This window comes from Anser anser (genome assembly GCF_964211835.1).
Source record: "Anser anser genome assembly, chromosome: 9".
In the NCBI taxonomy this organism is placed as follows: Eukaryota; Metazoa; Chordata; class Aves; order Anseriformes; family Anatidae; genus Anser; species Anser anser.
This window is the reverse complement of record NC_139729.1, coordinates 16,886,667-16,909,607: the sequence shown is the minus strand read 5'-3', so window position 1 is coordinate 16,909,607 and position 22,941 is coordinate 16,886,667. Positions and strand designations below refer to the sequence as shown.

Here is a 22,941-nt window from a genome sequence, read left to right as displayed (position 1 = left end):
TGAGCACAGCTTACAGATGTGTGAGCCTGGGGAGAAGATGGAAATGAAAAGTAGGGAGGGGTGAAGAAGAAACAGAAATCGCTCCGTGGCCACAGAAGCTGTCTTGAGCTCACTTTCTACAGGGCTTGTTCTACGTGCGCTGGTATTTCTGAGGTGTAGGGGCATCAACTAACAATTGAGTTTTATAGAGGATCAAAAGTCTTTGAATTTGTTCTTGCTGAATAATTTCACTACAAAATAAAGGGAGCTTTTTTTCAAGTGGTGGAAGATTCAATTTCTATTTTTAAAGAGGAAAAAAGGCCACTTCTGCTGCAATGCGCATTTTTATTTTAAAAAATTATCTACACTTGAGAGAAAAAAAATGAAAACCTTGAAGAGGAATCTAGTAACCTCAAAATGACACTTAAAGCAAACCAGAAATAAAAACATTTGACATGGAGCAAGCACTGGGCTTTCTTATGAGCCCTCCCACCCCCAGAGCTGGCAGTGGGCTCTGGGACGTGCAGCAGTGCTCGCAAACAAATTCCCTCTGAATTGCAGGAACGGGTGCGTGCTCCCACCAGGAATAACAGCACAGGGAATTACCAGGGCTGCTGCTGTCGTGTAGCTGAAGTCACTCCCAAAGTGTTTTCCTTCTGCATGAGGTGCCAGAAGCGAGGACCTGGCTGGCAGCGCGCTGCCCCCTTCCCAGGCTTGCCTGCCACGCTCTTCAGCCGTCCTGACAGTTGATTAATGCCTCAGCTGTGGAGTGACAATTCTGTTCTGCACCTTCATCCATCATCCCTGTGCTATTTCCTAGGGGCCTCGGGACCCTGGCAAATTGTCACGTAACCTAGCGGGAACTTGGTGTCCCTCCAGTTGTCTGTCTGAATAAACGCCCTGGTTTTTCACAGGTTGCAAGAGGGAGGAAAGGAAAGGGCTTGGGAACCGGCTCAGATCCCCTCCATTGGAAAAGGGGATTGGTGTGGTTCAGGAAGGTGGCTACTTCACTTTTTAAAATGTTTAAAGGAAAGTTGCCCAGAGCACAAAGTTCAGTCCCCAGCTCCCCGTGGATGAAAGGAGCGAGGGGCAGGGGAGTCCCAGCAGAGCAGGGAGCTTCAACAGCTGATGGTGCAGGGCTGGTGCTGAGCTCCTCTGCATCGCTCCAGCCCTGCCTCATTTGCCTGTCTGTGCAGGGGGATAATCTGCCTTTAAGGTCTGGCATCTGTTTTACCACTTTAAAACCCGAAGGAGCTCCCCTGATCCCCTTCATTGCAATGTCACGTTGTAATTTCACATGGAATTGCTGATCTTGCCCAGTGAGAAAGCGAGATAAAATCAAGTTGAGAGGCATTTATCTTTTTGCCTTTTGGGCAGGGATGCACAGCTGCTTTTTTTGGTGGTTTTTATTCTGAGTCTGCAAGGACCCCTTGAAGGAAGGGAGAAGCAGGCGTTAACAAGAAGCCCCTGCCTACTCCGAGCAAGAGATGCACGGCTGGCGATTTCCCAGGGGCTGGACAGGCAGAGGTGACTCATTCTCAGTGCTAGTGCCTCGCACAACCTCTTTCCCTTGTTAGGAGGATCAAGCTGAGTTGAACACAAGCCTGTGCCTCTTGTTAGCACAGAGCCTGGGGACCAGTCAGCCCCTTACCCTCGACACCAGCAAGGCGCTGCTCCTGCGGCTCTGCCGAGCTCATTTACCTCGTGGCCTGCTGGCACCTTCAGCACGGGGCTAAAGTGAAGGAATGTGAGAGGCACAGCCTCAAAGCGATGGTCTGCGGTGGGAGCTCAAGGATCGCTTTCCAATAGTTCATAAAGAAGCATTAAATTTTTTCAGATCTTTAGGCTGCAGCCACCAGACTAGCTCTCATATAAGCAGGTTGGTTCGTCTTTTGGAGGACTGCATGTGCAGCCAGGTGAGGACCACGGTCCTCCTGATGGGTACGTCCTTAAACGTACACAGGAGCAACAGGTCAGAGCCACCAAGGGCTCTGGCGATGCAGGGGAGAGACCAGGAGCTGGTTTCAACAGACTGTGCAACCCTGCACTGAGACTGCTGCACTTGGCAGTGACGGTGGTGAGTCTTCGTATACATTTAGTGTCCAGGAGTCAGTCACTGAGCCCAGTTTGGGACAGATTAAAGGGAACAAGTATTTTCAGTTCCGATCTTTTAAGATGCGTTTTTAAATTACAGATAAGATTCTTGGGTTGATTTTTGAAACTAGCAGATGTTCTGGCACCCTTTCTTTCTCCTCATGACATTGGACCTGGAACAGGTTGGCAGTGAGACATAAAATAAGTAAATCAAGTATTTATAATTTTCCTCAAGGTCTCATGTGATGGCCTGGAGTGTGGAGAGATGTACGGGACAGCCTCATGTAAGGTACCGACCTCCTGGGCAGAGGCTGGCGCGCGCTGGAGGCACCTGCCTGTCTGGGAGGGTTTTCAGATATGCCAAGAGTATTGCTGGATGAATGGGAGAAATAGTTTCTTTGGTGTTTATATCACACCCAGTTTTGAGATTCAGCTAAAGGCACGGTTAGCTCTGTCCTCGCCGGAGTGGTTGGAGAGGGGGCAGCTCAACGTGGGTTTGGTGGACTCACCTGCAGGCATTTCCAGCCCAACTCCAGCTGCCACTAGCAAGCTTTAACTTCCACTGTGGCTCACCTATTTTGTTTAATTTTGTCTTGTAAAACCCCAAAGTGAGCTAATGCAGATCCATGGCATCTCCAGGACCTGCTGGTACTCTGCCTCCCAAGTCAGCAGCAGCAGCAGGAGCTTTCCTTCTCCCCTGAAGTGCCCGGGAGTAGTGGTTCCTCCAAGACCTTGGTAAGGGAAAAGGTATTTTGAGCCTTCCCTGGTCTCCTGTGACAGTGCTCGGGAACCCTGAGGAGCTTTTCAGGTGAATTTGGAGCCTGGAAGTGGGACGGCAGAGCAGATTGCTTTCTTTTCACCCGTGGCAAGCATTAGCTGTGGAAAAATGAAAATGACAGTGATATTTCCTGATGTCTTCTCCTCCCTGCATTGAAGTACTGCTGCAGAGCACAGAGGTGAGCTTGCAGGACAGGGAAGGACCCACCTCCAGGTCCTGCCTCAGTGCTACTCGGCTGGGGAGACTTGCCACTCCGGGAGGTGGACAGTGAATATATAATAACAAATCAAGTGCCTTTTCCTGGATGGTCTGGACAACAGGATAGGTTTCTTTGCAAAACTTGCCCCGTCCTCTGCCATCTGTCTGGGAACTCCGTTAGGGCAAGATGAGTCCTAGAAGGACGTGCAGGGAGAATGGTAAAAGCTAACTTTGAGTAGCACCTACAGCGTGCATACTCAGAGTATCTCTTTCTGCCTCCAGCCAGCTCCCCTGAGCTGCCTGGCTGCTCCGTCTCTGGGTCTCGCAGCTCTGCCAGTAGCAGGAAGAGCCAAATCCTTCCCAGGTGGGAGTAGTGTCTGGTGTCACACTGCTGCTTCTGGCTGTGAGCTCCCAAGCCGGCTGTAATGTTCCTCCAGGCTGAGGAACTGCCTCTGATCACCCCAAGGGATGTGTTATTTCTTCCCCAACAGTCTACGTTTCCCAGCCAAGGGGAGCCCTGGGTGGTAACCTCAACGCCACCTCCTGTTGTCCTGAGTAGCCCTCTTTGATGTGGGCAGCACGTCCAAAACCAGGCATCGTGTGGAAAAGTGTCCCTGCCAGGACATGAGCTGGAGGAAGCCCTGTCTCCCCAGTGGGCAGGCTTGCTTTGGGGCACATCCAGTATGGTCCTGGTGTTTCATTAGCAGAAGAGTCAACAAAGCTGCAGGCAACAGCCGGAGAACAGAAGTTATTCAGTTCTTTCATAAAAATAAAATAAGCTCTGTCCTTTTCTCAGCCAGTGCCCTACGTACTCTTTGGTTTAATAACAAGGTGACATTTTGAGGCCTGGGGAACTCTTCCAGTCTGTCTTCGCTTTTATATTTCAACTATTTTCTGAGATAAATGAAAAGCCTAGAGCCAGCTACATGTCTGCCTAGAGCCAGCTGCCCATCTGAGGTGTGTCACCTGCATGCTAGAGCAGAGACGGGGTGTCTGTAGTTCATTGGAACTTGTGTTTTCCTCCTGAATGTAGAAACAAATCTGTGAATGTAAGCGTACGTGGTAGGTTATGGGGATTCCTTGACTTTATTTTAAGGGGATGCAGATGCATCCTCATCTCTGATGCCCACTGTTTTTGTGTGTATGTTACCATGGGATTTCTTGGAGCTGTTGCACAAGCCCTACGTGTCTGCTCCTGGAACCAGTGGGGAAATGAACAAACATCCCCTGTGGACAGGGGAGAGAAAGCAGCGTTGAGGGTTTTGAGAAATCCCTCTTCCTCTGCAGGAAGGTTCACTTGTGTCCTGTGTTCCTTTGATCAGGTCTGGAGCTGACAGATATTGGTGCTGAGTTTGTTGCTGCTGTCATTTCTGTTTGTGTTTTGAATTTGAAGGGCAAATTTGGTTTAAATCAACCATGGTCACAAGTAATCAAAGCTAATGAGCAGGTTCCTATCTGTATTAAGGTAGGTAAAGAATTCAATAATTTTCAAAATTCTTTGCTAGTAAGTCACTTTGCATTTGTCCAGCCAGGGATGATGACATTGCAAATCTAAACAAAACAAGTCGAGACGTGTGTGCGAGCACACTGAGTGGGACTCGCATGGGAGCGGATACCATCTGGAGGCACAGTTGCTCTCAGCCAGGAGAGGCAGAAAGATGCTCTCGAATGGGAGAGGTGCACAAGTGAGCCGCAGGAAGCTCTTATGGAGACAGGGCAGAGAGAGCTTCTTAGGTCTTCCATTTTGTGACCCGCCTCTGCCCTTTACTCTCTGTTTTACACTTGTCTTGTCCCAGGACCAGGTCCTGGGCGCTGCTCCCTGCACATGCCAAGCACGCTGTCAGGGAGTGCCTGTGCTCCCCATGTCTGCTGTACAGAACTAACCATGGCTCTTGCTTGCTGTGGGTAGATCTCCCACCCTCTCACCTCACCCGTGGGCACCTCTACAGCTCAACTCCTGAAAGTAACTCCCCATCTCAGCAGCAGGGGCAGGCAGCCACACGCAGGTCTGCACATCAGAGCATTGCGGTTCGACGGTGGCCAGGCAGGAAGCATATGGCAAGCTGGTGATGGGAGCCTGCCCGTGATCCAAAGGCACTTTCATAGCCAACCACCGAGTGGCACAGAAGATGTTTGTGCAGCATCAGTGGTTTGTTGCAAAAGGCATCCTTTATCAAAGGCATTTCTTGAGCACACAACGCAAAAAGACAGTGAGCCCAGGCTGTGTTTGTCTTCTTTTCCTGTAACTGTTCCAAAGAGTTCTCACGTCAGACTCTCCTGGTTTATTTTTGGGTCCAGTTTTTTCAGGTCTGTTGCCATCCATAACCAGTTCTTGTCTGTTTGAGTTGCAACCTGTATCGTTTTGGCTTCTGTGTGCCTTGTTTGCTAGCACCACTGCTGAAACATAACGAGGTGGGAGCATTATTACACAGAGAGCCTCACTGGAAAAATACTGTACTTAAAGAAGAAGTTGAGAGCATTATCACCACTTAGAAAATACTTGGAGGAGTGACAGCATATGCTGCTCTGTCATTAAAACAAAAGCTGTATTTCAAAAGCTTCTTTCCCCCCAAAGATATTATGCAGATATTACAAGTCTACCAGGAACGTGAAGTAGAGGAGCAGCTGAACGGAGTAGCTGCCATGGAGAGAGGTGGGGGCAGGTGACAGGAATACAGATTTCAGTGGGATGCATTCAAGGAGAGAGGCAGCAGTGTAATTTGCTGAAGACATCCTGGAGAGAGTTAATAAGTACGCAGAAACCTCTCCTTGCTGCAGAAATAAATTAGCACAAGATGAGGTGAGGGGCACCAAATTTCTTTTTTTTTGGGGGGGGGGGGGGGGGGGGGGGAATACTGGAGGGTGCCTTGGCATGGCTCGGCTTTGCCTGGAACATCCCCCCTACCTCTTGCTGGGTTTGGATTTTGCTGGCTCACTGCAGCAGGTTGCTGGCTCATTTCTGCCCCAGGTTCTCAAGGGAGAAGAAGAGGGAGCGTGTTGGCAGTGCGGTCCTGAAGGGAAGCCCTGAGGCAGAGCCAAGCCTCTAAGGATAAGCCCCGAGTTGATCTTCGCTAGTCGTGCACTGATGGCACAGGCCAAGAGGCTCATGTCCCTTGGGAGCAGGGTGTCCAGAGCTGCTCCACATAGAAAGCTTTGGCAGAGCTGAGGATGCAAAACTATGGTAAAGGAGGCAAAGGGATCAGGAATATTTGTTTCAGCAAAGCTTTAGAGAGAGATTGTTCCCAATATAGCAATAATTGAATGCAAAGGAGAAAGGTATTTCTCCTTTGCAGGCTTATTGCTGAATGCTGCTTCCCAGCCTCCTCTCTTTTCCAGATGTTTTGATCGGTAATTGTGTAAGTAATTAAAAATAGTGAAGCTAAAAACCTGAAATGCACCCCCCTTTTTTTTTATTCTCATTCTGATTCGCAAACCAGGCCAGCTCTGAACGATTGAATTAGATAGGAAAGTTGGAAAGTGTTTTGTGATGTTTGAAACCACGCTTTCACAGCTGCAGTGTAAAACATTCACATCCCATTTCTTCCCCCAAGGACGCTCCTGCTGTGCAGTAAATGAGGGTAACGGTACAGATCTTCAAAACGCTCCTAGCCTTTTGCCAGGTGAAAGACAGTTTAAATGTCTGTTGAAGATCATTTAAAATCCACGGTGAATTTTTATTCCTGCAGAAGTTCTCCAATTCATCTCTATTTGTTATATTTGACGGAAGGTGAACACAAGGAAGCTTTTTTGCCGCCCAAGTTAAAGCTGAGCTGTGAGCACGGTCCCTTGTGACTTGTTGGCCATGCTGCCCTCTTCTCTAAGGAGGCAGGTGCTCAGATACAATGAGGCACAATGAAAACCAAGACCACCACTTTCTCTTTCCCCAGGGAATCCTTTTTCGTACCACTCCTGCACCCCTTCAGCTGGTTGAAGCCTTTCCCGATGCAGGAGTTTTCCTCGCAGTGCTGGGTACAGAGATTTCTCCTCCACTGAACTCCTTTCCCTTCGCCTCTACTCTGAACTTTTAAGTGTGTTTGCTTCTTGAACTCTCTGTTGTTTTTAAATTTAATCATAAAGGGGAGGAGAAGGGGGGAAGAGAGTGAAAAACGTGTTAAATGAAGAAGAAAATCAATTTTGCATTTGCCTCATCTCAGCAAACATTTACCCAGCCCTTCCCCTCCCCGCCTGTCAGTGCCAGGCACCGTGCCGTAATCCTTTCTGCATCTCCTCAAGCTGGTTGCATCAGGGACGCGTTGCTTTTCGGTGCTTCTGACCTCTGAGTGTGGACCTGAGTCCTTGAGGTATGAGGGAATTTAAAATCTCGTCTCTCCGCATTTCACAGAAACTCGGCACCCAGGTGTGTTATCAGGCACCAGCGCTTGGTGAACAGCATCTGTTCTCACCATGGGTGACACCTCCAGAGCCACCTGTGCTGCTGATGAACTGGAGGGGTTTTGACGATGGGCAAGGTGATGGGGAGCAGGGGTACTGGCTTCCTGCCTGCCCCCATCAGGGACCTCGCCAGGCCAGTGTGATCCCACTGGTCGGCTTTGGTTTCCTTCCCACAAAACCCCACCTCTGACCCAGGCAGTGATATGTGCTTGGGGGGGTCTCACGAGGACGTGGAATACAGCAAGGGTGGAAAGTGGTCCTGGGTCCTGGAGTTCAGACATGCTCGTAAGGTCTCTGCAGGCTGTGTGGTGTGAGGTTCCCTAGGAACCTGACAAGTAAAGAGCCACGAACAGCCTCAAAAAGCCGTAAACTCTTTGTCAGTGTCTGCTCACCAGAAGAGAAATGTGAGAAAAAATCACAATTTGGAAGCAGACACACACAGAGGAAAAAAAAAAAGTCATGGATTTTTATACAGATTTTTATTTCATTGAAAGTCTTTAAATGTTTTGAAGAAAAAAAAAAAGATTTTTAGCAAGCAAAATAAGGTCTGTGCACAGCGTGGACAAAAATGTTGTTAGAAAATGTCTCTGTCCCACTGTACTAATAATTTTGCTGCAATAGAAGAGTTATATATGTATGTATATCTTTACACACATATTGATTCTTCCTCCAAATCTGATGTGAATTGGATATTCATTCTAGATGCCTAGAGTAACAAGAAGCACAGCCATGGATATCTTTGTTTCTAATGTTAGTTAGCTTGTTTAATTTCACTCGTCTGCATTATCAATAGCTATTCATGAGTGTGTTACATGGTTTGAAATCATTTTGCAAGCATCAATTTCCATCAAAGAGCCCAAAAGAGCAGCACAAAGGATCTTCCTTTTTTTTTTTTTTTCTGCAAAAGCTCACTTCCAAAGTACCAGGGTATTTGTGCAGTTCCTGCTGGTGTTTCTGTTCGTAGCCGGGTTGTTTGGCTGATACACAGCTGTAAATGAGACGACAAGAAATACTTCCTCAAGATGGCTTGGTTCAAAGCCATCTCCTCAATAGAGGTTGATTGTTAGACTTGGGCCCAGTGCCCAGAGGAGACAATCTTACATAAGTAAATAAATATTCTGTCTGCTTTTCATGAGGGCTGAATGGACGCTGGATGCAAAAGTCCTGTAAGGACTTAATTTATTTAGGGCATGAGTAAAACTTTGGTGGAACGCAGGAATGCCCTGAGCCATTTGAAGGCTTTGGCATCATGTCCCTTAAAATGGTAAGGAACTGGTTCTCTTTAAACCTTGGAGATCCTGAAATGGAAATCTCAGGCACCCATAGAGGTGTTGACCAATATGAATTCTTTAGTTCCTCTTTCTTCCCAGAGAACAGAGGGGAAGACTGAGAGCCTTGCCTTCAGTGGGTTTACTGCTGGAAGGGCCTGAATTTCTCACTTTGAAAGCCTTGGCTTGAAAGGACGTTCCCTTGTCTCCTCGTTGTCAGCTAGAGGAAGCCTCACACTTGTGTGCGGCATTGGGTGAGCAGAAACACAGGATTTTAAGCGTAATATTTTGCACGTTTTTGACATTGATCTGTGGTCCCTGACCTCAGCATAAAAGTAGAGATGTTTAGGAGTGCTGTAAAGGAAAGGGAGGGTCTAAAGTTTGGGCTTGTTTTGCACTGTAATTCCGCTGGTTCTGCAGTTGTTGATGGCACCAGTCCTGGCTGTAGCTAATATCCCTGCAGGTTATTTCCCGCTGCCTTCAGGTCAGGGAGTACTTCTGTGCTTTCTAGCCAAATAAACCCATGTGCCTCTGTGATTTAAAGCAGACGTCTATCCGCTTTAAAAATAGAAGTAAATAGAAATAGGGATTATCCTCCTAGCATCTAAACTATCTTTTTTGATTGCTTCTTGCATCAAAATCTCTTCAGCTGTAACCGAGGAAGAAATCAGCCCCCCAGCAATGCTTCTGAGGGGAAGGGAGGCAAGGAAGCTTGCGGGGGCATCGTGCTGGGAGCCTGAGCTGGGTGTTAGCTGTCAGTGTGGCCACTACTGAGCCAGCTGGGATGGGGAAGGTGTCCCCACCTCTGCTCAGCCCTCCCAATGCTGCTTGCCATAGCAGCACATCATGCAGGCCACCCGCCACCAATTGCCTGCCCTGTTTCTGGTTCAACTCTATTGCAACCAACACTAAAAAATAACTCCAGGCAATTATTTGGACCAATGTTTGCTGCAGCAAAAGCTTTAAGAGATTTGCAGAAAGACCTTTTCAGGCTCTTGAGAATCCAAAGTGAAGTCCTAGCTCTAAGGACTACTTTAATTTATTCAAAGATAAGAAATAACCGCTCCAGCTGTTGTTTCCAATTCAAAGGTCAGACTACAAATACCGTGTCCTTGCAACAGACTTCTCACTAACAAGCTACAAGGCTGTCATTAATCTTAAAAATAAGCCAACAAATGGTTTCATGTTGGATGTCTGAGAGGATGGCATTCCGTACAGACACTTTCTGAACTGGAAAAGGATACATTTTGCCTTCCAAATTGTTTCTGATTTATTCAGTTGCCTGCATGTGTAATAAGCAATCCCATAAATACAGTGGTTCTAAAGGAAGAAGTGTTAAAACTGTTTTGAGTAATATCCATGGTCATGAAGAAAAATCCTCAGTATAGGAGCAACCAGCAGAGGTAGGATCAAACGGGTGACAAAAATTGATCTGAAAATACCAATGGCAACCAGCTAAAGTTTGTTGCATCTCTGTTGTTTCTGTGGTACGATGACAAGCCACCTACTTGATTTACATCAGCTTACTTGGAGAAAGCAATCGACTGTCAGAGAAGGATAGTTATTTAAATGAGCTGATTTTTAAAGATTAAGTCAAGGCAGGAAATTGCCAGAAAGCGTCAGTGAAAAGCAGGGAAATTCAGGTAATCTGCACCACCAGGCAGACGGTGATCTGAGCTTATTGTGAGCTCATCTCCCATCGTGTGTGGGGCTGTGATGGACCAGAATGGCTCAGGTGCAGATGCAACAAGAGCACAAAACCTTCCCCAGTCAGAACAGAAAATGAACTCGTTGCAAATATGGTAAGGTAACACTCATAGGAATGGTCTTGTGGCTTGAGAATTATCCCTACAGACCTATTCCACTTACTGGTTATTTCTTACCACTCTCCCATTTTGGAAGTGCTCTGTTCATATATGTGGTTGTCTGGTCTAATACGGCATCCAGCCCTATTTGAGGTATAGTCCCAAGCCACAATTAAAATAATGCTCTGGATTAAACTATTTAACTTTTTTTTAAAAAATAAGTGAAACTCTTGAACTATTTCTTCTGTAGATCATAAGATGACCTTTATATCTTGCTGATCTGGAAAGATTTAAGCTCCTGGTAGTCACATATTTATAATATTGAAATCATTTTTTATTTATTAATGATTTGATTTCTGTGGTTGACATAAAAAAAAAAAAGGTAGTTTGACATCTTCTGTTGTTGTTCTAAGTACTGCCAAAGCCTATTTAAAATAACCCATCTGGATTACATCAAAGGAGTATAATTTGGAGATAATGTCAATGAAAACGGACTGTTATCAAATGGTAACGGTCTCTTGCTGCTATATGAATACAGAGTATTTATCAGAAATGAGTGTCAAAGGGGAGTGAAAGAGCCACATACTGTAGGGATATTGGAAAGGGATCAGTGTTCTTATATAATTGCTGTCGTGTGTTTGTAAGGGGGCACTCTAGAGCAACGCAAGATGCTCTGGTGTCTGTGGCATTTGTGAGCCAGGAGGAGCTGCCTGTGTGGCTGTTTGCATCGCCAGCAAAATCTGCTTGTGTTTCATGGTGAGCGTTGTCAGGCGCTAATGGCAGCAGTGTTGGCATTGCTCTCCTCTTGCACAGTGATGTGGGACTGGGGGGCAAGATCACCGACCGTACCATTCATATTTTTAATTTATCTTAGGACAAACAAAGGTGAAAATCCTGCTAAAACGTGCAGAGTATTTTGGGGACAAGAAGGAATCAAAACCAACTTCAGTGAATGGGGTCTTTTGTCAAGCTGGCCTTTCTTGCTCTCATTGACTCTCTTCTACTATCTCTGCTAAGCGGTCCGGTAAGGATGCCAGGCAGGGGGGCGCTGCAACTCGCCCCGTTATCAGACAGGCAGAAGCAGGGGTGTTGGGTGTTTTGTGGGGTTCAGCAGCTCAGCCAGCTGCGTGCATCCGCTGCGAGAGAAGTAGGGAAGTCTCAGTTGCCTCCAGGCACAGCAGCTGATCTTGCACCAGTGCAGAAATGTTAGCTCCGTTGTTGTTTTGGAAGTTGTTTCGTCTCTCTTGCCAAACACCTGTCATTTTTGGAACGTTAATAACTGTAATAACAAGCGGGGATGAAACTGAGAGCTCCTCGATTGGCAGACTTTTAAAGATAATTCAATACTGTATAATGACTTTTAAAATTAATTTATAAATATTTAAAGCTATGAATATTTCAGTCCTTTCAATTCATTTTGTTAATTATTTAGCTTTAAAGTACATATCACGCTCTTTCCCTCTTGTTCAAATTATACTTTTATTGCATTTTGAAAGCCTCGGTCTGCAGACTGCAGCTGCAACAGCAGCTCACGATCCAAGAACATATTTACAAGGTGGTCCTTGGGCCCTTTTTTCTTTCTAAGGAAGAAGAGAGGACTGCTAGCTGCGTTCATTTTGCATGCTGAGTTTTTTGTGTCCACAACCTGGACAATGATTCCAGTCACACAGGCGCTTGCTGCCCTCGTGTGCTTTTGCAAACCAAAGCTTGGCACATGCACATCTAGTGGCTGAAAATAATGCACGGTCAGGAAGGAAAAAGCGCTCCTGCCTCCTTGCTGAGACCACACCTTGCTCGTGGCCAGGCACAGTGACAGCGCTCCTTTGCAAATAGTCGGAGCCTTGACGATGTAATGAAATTTAATTAACATCTTTGTGATAAATGGACAGTATCACAGACTGGTCCTTCTGAATACCTTAATCACTCTTTTATTAGAAGGATAAGTAGGTCCTTTGTAATTATCAGTCTCTTGGAGCAGACTGGCATTTTATTGTAGGCTTGTGCAGCATCAAAAGCAAGGGTGTACACGTGCACCATGACAATCCTGGGGACTGCTGCATTGCAGCCGGTCCGTTTGGAAGTACTGTTGACCCCATAAGGACAATGAAAGTAGTGCTGAGCTACAGGAAGCTGAACCACAAAAGCTGTTGCAAATATGCTCGTTATTACATTTGAGGAAATGCATGCCACCCCCAAGAGCAAGACAGATGGAGGGAGACCTAAGGAAGGTATTGGACAGCCATGTGGATAAAAGATGCTTTATTTCTCCTGAAATGACAGAGGAAGACAGAGCAAATAAAGCCCCAGTTTGACTTGTCTGGGGTGCCTGAAGTAGGGTAGGATGAGGATAAAACATATTATCTTTTTCTCTATTCCCAGTGCTTCCTGGTCACTTCTTTAACCGAATTCTCTGGGAGCTGTTCTGGAGGATAAAGATATCAGGCACCCTAAATGCCCCTGAGGCTTACATGTCTCACGCTGGGCATCCAAAACAAGTGTGTGGTGTTGTCTGTGTGCTTAAAGTCTGCAAAGTGGGAGGTAATACTTCCTGATATCACAGACCTGCTGGCAAAATGAATTCATTAATTTTTATGAAGCATCCAAATTGCATAGTAGGAGAGTCCTGCAGAAATGCTAATGAGAAAATTTAAGATGGCTTTGTCTGGGGGCAGGCTGGTGGGTGGCGAACAAAACCTTCAGTCACATAACAATCGTCTCTTCAAGGAGAAGGTAAAGATTGTGTTAAATAATGACTTTCTTGCTAATGAGGGTTGCCCTTGTGTACCTGAAGCAAACACTGCAGTCAGGGTTCTCCTTCTGCACCTTGCTTAGCTGCGGACGCTGTAGTGAAGATTACCTCCCATGCCTTGCATTGCTCTAAGCAAAGGAGATCACCTTTACAGCTGGCTGGAATTGCCCTTCAGTGTGCTCCCAACCAGGAAAAAAAGCTGCTTTCTCGAAATCAGACATTCTCCAGGAATCCTGCAATTGCAGGGACCGTTCGTCAAAAGCAGCCAAGTTTTGGCAGTCCTTGTGCCAAAGCAGCAGCTCCTCTGCAGGGCGGACGACCTGAGAGCCAGTTGCTTCGCTTACAATGTGAAATAATCAAATGGAAATGCAGCTTTGATTATAAAAACTTCACCTGTTTCCACCCCCTGGTGTGTTCTTGGGTGCTTGCCTGGATGAAGAGGGTCATTGCTTGAAGTGCCACGATGCTTCAGGGAGGAGGAGGAGAAGGAAGGGAGTTACGTGGCCGTGGCATGTGCCTCCCCTTGCACTGCTGCTCCTTGCAGGGGTCTGCGTGGACCTCTCCCACCTGCCTCTGCCAGTCCAACGCTTTGTGCAGCTTTTCCAGGCTCAGCAGCCTCTGAATCCCTGCCCTGCTTACAAGTGACCTTGGGACTCCACCCAGAGCCAGATGCTGCTGTTCGTGCCTCTGCAAGGATTCCCTTCTCCCATGAGGCGTGCTGGTAGCTGCAGGGCGCTTTCTGCAGTGACAGAAATCTTGCTTGCTCCTGCTGTGCGCTATCAGGTTGATGTTTTGTGCTGAACATTTGCAGAATTTTTCTTTTTATCTTCCCTTTAGCTCTCAGTTCTTTCCAAATGCATTTCTCGTTGTTAGATGTGGCTTTATGCTGCAATTATCTGTGCTCTGATGTGGCAGACAACGGGGCTGCTCTGTGATGATGGGTGTCTTTTCTTATCTCTCTCCCGACCTGCCCAGCCTGTCCTCCCGGGCTCACTTGTCACGGTTTCAGAAGCCCCACAGAGGAGCAGACTTACCCCGGCTGGATTTGATGTGTGTTCCTGGTCCCCTTCTCTTTCCCAAACAAGCTTTGCTTGGCTGGTTCAACTCCATTTAATTTCTTTATTTTAACTGGGCTCCAAAGTCTCTGGGAGACTTTTGAAAGAACCATCTCTGGTGCCTTGCCTGCAGCCAAATGAGAGCCTGAAACAGTCATGGGCAATCCCCAAATCCTGTCCCTATTTCTCTCTGCCTGCTGGAGCTGAGCGTGAGGACAGCAGAGCCAGCAGGTCTCAGGTGGTGCCTCCTGGGAGCACAGCTGAGAAACCTCCAGCTGTGATGAGGCTAAAGTAGCAGGAGGTAAAAAGAAGAAAGCTGTGAGTGCAGGGTGTGTTTGTCTTTCCATCAGGATGATCTTTAGTTCACGTGCACCGTACATCAAAGTCAGAGCTGCATTTCATCCCATGCCCCTCCGTGCTTCCGAGCTGCCTTTGGCAGCGATTCAGCCGGCCCAAGTCCCCCTTTCTCTTTGCCTTTATTTTAGTTCTGTGGCCTTTCCTGTGTCATCCAAGTGCGTGTCTCATTGCTGAAGCACTCTTTCGCGAAGAACTCGCCCTGATAAGCCAGGTACTCAGCAAGGGAAAGTAATGATCATGAAGAAAAACAGGAGTAAGCAAGCTTGCCACCTCCCTGCCTGTGTTTTGCCTGACTCAGCTGCATGCAGGGTTTCCGACAGGAGCAGCTCCTTAGCACCAAGGTCACAGAGGCCTCGGAGAAAAGCGCCGCAGTTCCCCACGAAGTCAGAGAGGTCTCTGGTTTGTACGTGTGAGCACTATGAACCAGTTATTTTCAAGTCCTTTCCTTTGGGATGCAAATCCTCCACCCTAGGGGCCATGAATTGCACACGAGTCAGGCGGCTGAGCAAAGGAAAAAGACTTCAAAGGCTTGTTGTCCTGCTTCAGGGGAATGCAGGCTTTCCGTGCTGCTCCCTCTCCAGATCCCAGCAATTTTAGCTGGCTGCTTGAACTTCACTCTCTGATCTCAAGTCCCATGTGAGTTAGGGCAGAGTGTAACGCTTGAGAAAATAAAAACAGCCTTCTGCCCCGGGCCGAAGGAGGATATTGGGTTTTTGTAAACTGCCTCGTGGTCATCACCGTCATCTCTGGAGCAGCAAAACTCAGAGCGGGCTGGTGGAGGTGGTGAGGTGGGATCCTGGCCACCTCTGCCCAATGCTACTGAGGCCACATCTGCCCAAGGGCTGGCATTGGGGTCACCACGATACCCACTCTGTCCCAGCCTTGGGAAGGTTCCTCTGGCCAGGACACCAGTGGGAGTGATGGGGACATGGAGAGACAGGGACTTGTGCCTTGCAGGCTTTGAAGGGTGACTGCTGTCTTGAGGAGAAAAAGAGAAAGCTTGGCACAGCTCAACTTATTTTTTTTCCTGTTTTGTTCCACTACTTCTACTATTCACTAATCAGGCTGCTGGAAGCTGATAATAAAAAAAAATATATAAAAATAACTAAATAAACCACCTTCTGTTCCAGCTACTTGTTTTTTATCAATTTCCTGTGGTACTGAATGTCTCGCCCACACTTTGGAGCATCAGGCAGGTTATGATACCTAGTGGCGTATGTGCATTCAGTTGGCACCATCGCAAGTGTATTTAATGCCAGATGTGTCCCTAAATATAACAGGAAATCATGTTCATGTTTGCAATGAGCGGTTATTTTTTTCTTGGTAACACAACAGGATCAGGATTTAAATAAAAGAAAACTGATTATTTGTGGACAGAGATGATGTTCTTCAGAACTGTTTGTCCACTGGGTGTTTGTTATCATAATTAAATTTATTGTTCCAGTTAAACAAAAGCAAGCTTTTCCCCAAAATTAATTAGTCTTCATAATTAGAAATTGTTTTTCAAGAATACATTCAATTTATATGCTAGAAATTACCTAGATTATGTTTTGCTGACAGCTATCAGAGTTGGCCATGCATACCTAATGTTCAGAGATATATTAATTACCTTGCTTAACTAGCTTGCTCAAATATATTAATAACTCCCTGCCTTGGAGAGCTGCTGCTCGCATGAAGCTTGTTATTGAGATGCAATTTCTCATGATGCACAGTCCCTGCTTAGGTGACATTCATGTGTAGACAGAGGTACAAAAATCAATCCGAAGGAAAACTAATAAAGCTCGCAGCCCTTTCACCTAAACCTGGTGTAGACGGACAGCTGGAGAGCAGTGGCTTTCTCAGATTAAGCTGAAGTGTGCTAGAAGTAAATGTTCCTTCTTAAAAATGCACACGAAAATGCCATGTCCCATCATTTTTCTAGTTTTTCCCTACTCCTGGCAGCTTTTGCCCTCCTGCTTGTCTTTTCTCCTTTCACTCAAGATGAAGAAGCTGTGGGTTTCTGTGTTCCCCTGCTTTCTATCTTTCTTTGGGAAGGCTGAAGCGCCTCACCTGTGCCCATAGGACAGGGCTTGTACTGGGGGAGCCGTGCCAGCCTGGGCTCCAGCAGCCCTGCGTCCTGCAGCTCCAGGACTCTGAGTCCTTGTCTAGTGCTTCAACCACAGTTTTCTCGGTTGCTTTTCTAGATTGGAAAGATACGCTGCATCTTAGGTTTGGAAGTATTATTCGGATCTTGAAGCAATCTTGCAAAGTTATTCTGTTTTGAATGTAAACAAGAAAGGACTCCCACCTGCTTTCAAGCCACGAGAGACTCTGTGCATCTTATTTCCTCCTCCAAGTTTTATTCTCTTGCTGCTGTGTTTCTTTTTGGATCTCTTCTTCATGCTGATAATTGCTTTGTTGGTTTGTGTCTCATCAGAAAAAAATTCTCTCTATGTAAGGTATTCAGCAACGTCTCCCCTTCTTTATATTTAGTTCGACTTTGGGAAGAAAGCAGCAGATTTGGTGAGCTTAAAAAATTCCAGTTAAGCTTGTTCGTCCCTATCCAGTTAAGTACTTTGGCTGCAATTTTCAACAAAAGGAGGTTAAATTCCCCAAATCCCACTGAAAGGCGTTCAGCCCTGTGAATAGTCTAGCCTTAAATACCTGATTTACTGGATCAAAATAAACTTCAGCATGTGCTCATATACTTGGAGAGCTGATACAACAATTATATCTGGCTGTAAAAGAGACCATTAAAAATTCCTTGTCAGTGTAATGGAACACACTGTGCTTTTAAAAAACAATCTTTCTACCTTAAAAAAAGTTATATACTATGTTTTAGTTGATTCAGTACCCATGACATTCAGCTATATACAACTCTGAGTTGAGGCAGTAGGAATATATGTGCTGTATATACCGAAGCCAAGGTAGTCACAGCTGAGTGTTGAATTCCCTGATGAAGCAACTTGTTCTTAAGGCCCTTATTCCTCCCCATTTATTTTAATTGATCCCAGCCTGTGCTGAGTTATTTTAATGGTCTCATTATTCTGAACTTCTAATAACCGACTTTTAAAAGGAACATATTTCACAAAGACAACTTCAATAAATAAGATCAAAGCTATTCTGGGCTGACTGGGTTGGGTTTTGTCCTCTGCAAACAGAGACATATGCCTGATGCATTTTTCAAGAGCGGGGACTAAAGGAAGTCAGTATTTAATATTAAAGGTAGGGAAGGTCGGACCATCCAGTAGTTTGCTTTGCAGATGTCAAAAATGCTGTATCGCTTACTTTCACCCAGGGAGCAGAGGTTTAGCAAAAGCCCAGCTGGAATTTTAGGTGCTCAATTCCCATTTTAAAGATCTCTTGGAGAAGAATACAGCATTCCCTTTGTGTGCTTTGAAAGCCTCACCTTTATTAGGGATACAGCAATTTGTAAACGCAAACCAGCAGAGAAAAATGCCAGGCAGTGATAATTGCAGCTCCCAGAGCTATTTCAGTAGTACCTGCTAATGGCAAGGAACACCACAGGGGCAGGAGGGAATGGCCTCTGTGGTTGGAGTGTGCTCTACTGACAGCTGGAAGGGTGAGGAGAAGGAGAAATTACATCCTTATTTTTCTAAATAATATAAAGTATTGGTGTGTGGGAGCTCCCAGGAGCATGGCACAGTTTGCAGTCAGGCATTGGAGAGGAACACTTACAAACAGCCTTGCGCTGCTGTTGTGGGAGACAACAGGGAGAACTCTTCTTTATTACTTTTTTTTTAATGCATAGAAGGAATTACTGGGCAGCCAAGTGAGGCTGTGCTTTGCCAGGATGTTTGTTTGTGATCTCTTCTCAAAATAGACGTGTTATTTGGAAACGTGACGCCGATGGGGACGTTTCTGGAGGACGGGATTGTCTTGCATGGCCTGATGTAAAGTTCTCGAACTGATGCAAAAGTTACCCAAAAAAGGTGAACTTAAAATAACATCTGAACACTGCATTGCTTGTGTTTTCTCCCATTGAGAAGCTGACTGAATTTCTATGATATCTGATATTAATGAGCAAAGAGATTGTTGGGACATCAGAAATGGGGTTTGGGGCATGACACCAAGTGAAACCTCAGCAGTTCAGATTTCCTTCTTTGTTTCTAACAGAGAGATATGGTATCATGGCTTAAAAATAGACAAATAAGTTGTATTTCTATACTCTTCTATATTCACAAATCAATTTTGTTTTTGACCAATCGTCTTCTTGTAGCCCAATGTTTATAGGTTTATGGCTCAGGTGCATGTTTCTTGTTACTCTTAGCATGTTCAGCTCATTCTGTGGGTGCTCAACTAGTGCTAAAAATCAAGTTAAGTCTTCAAATTTCACTATCTGTAAGATGAGGTTGATGTTAGTTACGCAGGCTACCCACCAAGGAACCTGGAGGAGGACTGCTGGTTAATTTTTGTAAATAGCTCCAAGGCTATAAAGCACCCTGTAAGCAATAAATACTGGTATTTTTACCATGGCATTTTCAATGGCCCAGGCAGTTTCTCCACGGAGAAGTCCGGCAATGTCAGTCATCAATTTAACAGCACGAATCTATCAGGACAGTAATACATTAGCTTCTAGCAACGCTATGTCCTCCCGTTGCAGTTACCTTGACAAATCGCTCGCTTCGGAGGCACTGCATCAAGCACCGTTTCTCTGACGGGGAAACCTGGGTGCTTCAGAAGTGCTGTGCTTGGAGGTGGAGACCTCAGCTCAGTGAAAGACGGGGTGCTGTGGGGTGCTGCAGAGAGGGGCTGGCACTCAAAGAGGCTGAGGGGTGATCTCAAACATCACCCCTCTTGTCTGCAGAGGGATGTCTGACAGAGGACAGGGTAAACAAAGACTAAGCAGGGAGATCTTCGCCGTCCTGGGAGATGGAGGAAGGCAGGAGGACCCTGAAGCTGCTCATGCGCTTCAGCAGGTTGGATGGGAAGGCTGCAATTTTGGCTTTAGGGAATGTGTTATCGCAGTGCCCAATCTGAGTCAGTGTGGTTTCACGGCTCTCTTGTGGAGGCTGAGCAAATTGAGGTCAATCAATGGTATCTATGGGTTTATAGGGGAGAAAAAAGATTTTTTTTCTACACTTGCCCTGTGTAGCATTTGTGTTCCTGATGCAGAGCAGGAGCAAGGCTATTTCATCTCCCCTCCAGCTCTATCAGCACTGCAGCTGGATCTGTCACCTCCACGGAAACTGAGAGCAAAATGAAGGCACTAAAAATTCCCAGGGACTTGGGCAGGGCAATGCCAGGGCTGCTGCTCTTGAGCCACTGCCATTACCTGGGTTAGCCAGGCTGAGCTGTGGATGCTCTAACACATCCAGCTCTCCCCTGCAGTACCAAAATATGGGTGATTTTTGCAGGAAGAAGGGAAGCCAGTAGGCTGGGTGTCTTACATTCAGCAGCTTGTTTGTGGCTGCGTATCGACTTGATGACAAAGTTAAGATCTGAATCCAAGCCCTTTGATCCAAGCCCACAATAAGCTGTCGAAAGCCTGTGGCACTACAAACCCCACTGAGCTGCTTGCTAGCACAACAATAAACGCCGTCGCTTTTATTAGTAAGGCAGGCACTGCCAGGACGCTAGCAACACTCCACCAAACAGCTTTGAAAGCAATCGAAAGTGGTACAGGTAATAAAAGCGCAGTGCAGCATTGCACTGACTCAATGGCTCTCAGAGAGAAACTGGGACCTTGACCCTGCAAAGCCTGAAAATGTATTTAACGCGAGCCCCGAGCTGGTCTCCCTGACCTCAGCAGGACGTTCTCTTGTACAGAGCTGCTGAGGGAGCGCTGCTGCTTGTGGACATCAGCTGCCGGGGCTAAAACCTGTGCGCACAGCAGACCCAGACCCTGGCAAGGTGCGGTGGTCGTTCCACTGATGTCCCAACGCTGCTGCCTCCAGCATGCAGGGAGAACAGGGTCTCCTGAGCAGGGTCCAGCAAAGCTGCATCCTGTGGAGGCTGCACGGCATCCCACCCAAACAGCACATGCAATTTTGTGTATTAAAGTCTTTCACCTTTCTTTAATTGCCAAGAGTTGTTCTTACAGGGAGCAAACCTCCTGAGGACCAGAACAAAGTTTATTTTGCAGTCGTAGCCTATTAAAGGAATTGGTTAAAATTAGGTGCATGCTTCATTCAAGTTGTGCATAGAAGCATTTTTGGGGAGAAAAAGCAAATACAGGTTTTTCCTATTTTTCCTCAATCTCTCAGGGTAACTGGGAGATTAACATTCTGAATGATAAAAACCCTGAGTTAAAATTATAATAATTAACTCCAACATTGCATGTAATATCAGGAGAAAACTTTCTTATTATGTGTGTTGTCTTTAATTATAATTTAAAGGTTCGAGAAGGAGAAATTAATTATAGTTTTTATCCTGAGCTTGACAAAACTCAAAACATAAAGCTGATAGAGGATGCTCTGGAGAACATCTTACCCACCATTCAATTTAAACATCATTTAAGAGCCCAGCCTCCTGACGAGTTGCTTAGATTGCCAAATCATGATATTCCCTTGTCATTAAAAGCACAGTGGGAGACCAGTTTCCAGACCTTGTGCAAATGATAATATCTTTCAGTAACCTGAAATAAAAACGCTCGGGTCATGATACCCGGCATTTTGCGGTAACCCTTTTCTGAGGGCCTGTAAACATTCATTTCTCTCTCCAGGTTGCAGGTGTTATTGTGACACTGGTCTGAAAACAGCACTTCTGGACATGATCTTAAGCTAACTTTCATCTGCGTTTGTATGAGCAGTCCATAATCTGCAGAAACACTATGCCGTCCTTACCATCGTGTTGTAGATCCTTTGAACCACTACAGCAAAAAAAGCAAGTTTGCATTTTTTGCTTATCTCCTCCCATGGAAAGCTTGAGATCTTCCCAGGGTGTGGGGCGCTGGTGGCTGCTGTGTTCCAAAAAGTGAGGAGGCTCTGAAGATGCTTCTGTGCACAGCCACGGTAGGGATGCCCCATGGCTGCCCCTAGGATGCAGCAGGGTCTCCAGCACTGCGTCAGCGTGGACTGAGGAGCAGTAGAGCACAGCCATCATACCAGGACCAGCAGCTCCAGCCTGGCGTACAGCCTAGCCTCTTGGAGTTCGTTCTGCTAAGAGAAAACTCTCTCTCCACCATGTAGATCCTAATGAAAAACTCACAGATCTAACACTGAGTTTATAGTGCTACCGCTCCTTTAGCAAATAGAAGCTGCTTTTCATAAATGCTCCTTATCAATAAGCTTAGATACATTTTACAAGTCATAATATCCATCAAATGCCTAATTAAATGAATCAGAGTTTATTTGTTATTGCTGCCAATTACAAGTGATCGTCAGAACATTCCCAAAGTCATTAATTATAACTTATCTCTGTTTGTGTAATGGTTAAGCATTGTGGCACTGAAGAGCAAACTAATATAATCAAATAAAGATGGCATAATCACATATCCCTTACCACTGTGGAATTAATAAGATTTATACAAGTCCGGGTTTACAATTAAAGGAGGCCTGGAGAAGATTTCTTGAGCCCATGAGAGTTTTGTTTCGGGTTTGAGGAAGAAAGTATTTAGCCTTTACAAAATATACATTGTTTTAATAGAAAATAAATGTTCTGTGTGCTGCAGCAGTTTCAGATGAAAGAGAGGGATGGCGCCCTTGGAGGAGTGATCTGTTGATCTTGGAAAGATGAATATTTATTCTCAGGTTGAGGGAGGCTTATAATGCTAGATCATTTAAAGTGTTCTAATTTAAAGCAGGTAATTAGTTATTTTAAGTAAACTTCAGAGATGAATTTCAGGGGATGAGATCTTCTCTTGGTTTTAGCATGTTTTCTTAGAGAGAAGAGGCCATACGCTGCGAGCACACCTCTCCACAGGCAGTCCTTTGTGATACTGCGTAGGTTTACGTGGCCCTTCTGTGTACAGTGGGCACCTCTGGTCCTCTGTGCTACACAGGTGTCTTTACTGGGGTGCACACTTCTTGCTGTAATCACAAATATCCCAACATTCAACTACAATGGTAGGATTTTAATAATATTTTTTAAAGAAAAAGTCATGCAGCATCTCCAGCCGTTAACAAACGAGAGGCTGTGCAGAGCCATTTGGAAGGAGCGGTGGTCTGAGCTCCACGTAGCATGGCAAATTTCAGCTGCATTTTATGGCTTTTGGGGAGCCTTTTGGCAATGCTGTTATGTGCGGTTTTATGAATTTCTTCCATCTAAATGGACAGGCATTTTGATAGGGAGAAATGCCTACTGCCTTCTGTGATGTAGTTTATCA

At 45.8% G+C, this 22,941-nt stretch overlaps 2 long non-coding RNA genes across 2 annotated transcripts in view; both read left to right on the top strand.

Annotated features, from left to right (window-relative positions):
• Window positions 1-22,941, top strand: part of LOC310903836 — a 112,248-nt gene that overhangs the window by 51,128 nt on the left and 38,179 nt on the right. The window lies entirely within an intron of this gene.
• LOC310903838 lies at window positions 13,519-22,554 on the top strand. The gene is made up of 3 exons (XR_014587854.1): window positions 13,519-18,237; window positions 18,499-18,607; window positions 21,340-22,554. It is a non-coding gene; the product is annotated as an uncharacterized lncRNA (long non-coding RNA).